The sequence below is a fragment of the Otolemur garnettii genome, unplaced genomic scaffold (assembly GCF_000181295.1).
Source record: "Otolemur garnettii isolate 467f Iridium unplaced genomic scaffold, OtoGar3 scaffold00111, whole genome shotgun sequence".
Lineage (NCBI taxonomy): Eukaryota > Metazoa > Chordata > Mammalia > Primates > Galagidae > Otolemur > Otolemur garnettii.
The window spans coordinates 2,510,852-2,512,716 of NW_003852506.1; positions in this window are offsets into that span (position 1 = coordinate 2,510,852).

The following is a 1,865-nucleotide window of genomic DNA, read 5'->3' on the forward strand; positions in this document are numbered from 1 at the left end:
AAAAAAAAAAAAACAAAAAAACAGGGAAATTAGCCAGGTGTGGTGGCACCTGTGATATCAGAAAGCAAAGAAGTACGCAGAGAATGATGCAACAGAGAAGCCAGCTTGAAGGGTCTCCTCATAGCCAAATTGGTCATAATGTGAGTAAATAATGTGAGAGTGATGGAATATAGCGCATTGAATAAAACAGCAAACCATAGGTTAATACTAGGACAGTCCAAAGCTTATACTCCCAGATGGGAAGCGCTGGGACCAAGCACCAGTTCTGTGCTATTGCTGCCAAAGATGTGGAACCCAATTCTACTCATGAGAAAATATCAGACAAACTCAAATTAAACAATAGTGGTCTGTAATCTGCAGAAGTGTTAAAGAAAGTCATGGAAGTCAAGGAAAAATTGAGAGACTGTAGCTGGGAGTGGTGGGGCGCCCCTGTAATCCTAGCACTCCGGAGGCTGAGGTGGGTGGATAGCTTGAGCTCAGGAGTTCAAGACCAGCCTGAGCAAGAGAGAGACCTTGTCTCTAAACCAGCCAGGTGATGTGGCAAGCACCTGTAGTCCCACATATTCAGGAGGCTGAGGCAAGAGGATTGCTTTAGCCCAAGAGCTCGAGGTTGCAGCGAGCTGTGATGCCACACTACTCTACTCAGGGCAACAAAGTGAGACTCTGTCTTAAAAAAAAAAAAAAAGAAAGAAAGAAAAGAAAAATTGAGGAACTGCTCCCAACTGAAGGAAACTAAAGAGACACAACAGCTAAATGTGCCACATGATTCATAGAGGACATTATAAGAACAACAGGAGAAATCTGGCTGGGATGTGAGGATAAGAAGGTAGTAATGTGTCAGTATTAATTTCCTCATATTGGTGGCTCTCTTGTGATTATGTAGGAGAAAGTTCCTGGTTGTAGGAAATACACACTAAGAATTCCAGGTTTGGCTGGGAGTGGTGGCTCACATCTGTAATCCTAGCACTTTGGGAAGCTGAGGGGGAAGATCACTGGAGGCCAGGAGTTCAAGACCAGACTGAGACCCCATTTCTAGAAAAAAACAGAAAAATAAGCCAGGCGTGGTGGTGCATCCCTGTATTCCTGTAGTACCAGCTACTTGGGAGACTGAGATTGGAGGATTGCTCATGAGACTGAGGTTGCAGTGAGCCATGACTGATGCTACTTAGCCTCCCAAAGTTGTTCTGGGATAACAGGTATGAGCCACTGTGCCTGGCTTTAAAATAGTTATTATTTTATTAATTGTGTGTGTGTGTGTGTGTGTGTGTGTGTGTGTATAGGGGGACTTCTTAGGCTTTCTTAAGGGACAGAGTTGGTGCTTTGCCTTGAGGCTGCCTGGAGCAACTGCCCCACCTGTAAGGACAAGGGTGGCCCATGATCATGCTGCCCACCTTAATCCCATCCTCAGCAACTAATTACCACAGCAGGGGAAGGAGGAAGGACCTAGGGCCAGGCGTCCAGGTGCAGGAGGATTTGGAAAATGACTTAGAGCTAATTATCATGTCTTCAGTTCTTTCAACTGAATGACAAAGGGGACACAAGATGTCAAAATCTTTGGGACACAGCAAAAGCATTCCTCGGGGAAAATTTATACCCTTAAATACATACATCAAAAAAGATAGAAAGATCATAAATTAACAACATATTGTCAACCTCAAGGACCTAGAAAAGGAAGAACAAACCAAACCCCAAACCAGCAGAGGAAAAGAAATAAATGTCAGGGCAGAACTAAATCAATGGGAAAGCAGAAAAACAACACAAAGGATCCACAACACTAAAAGTTGGTCCTTTGAAAAGATAAACAAGGCTCAGCGCCTATAGCTCAACCGGCTAAGGCGCCAGCCACGTACACCTAAGGTGGCGGG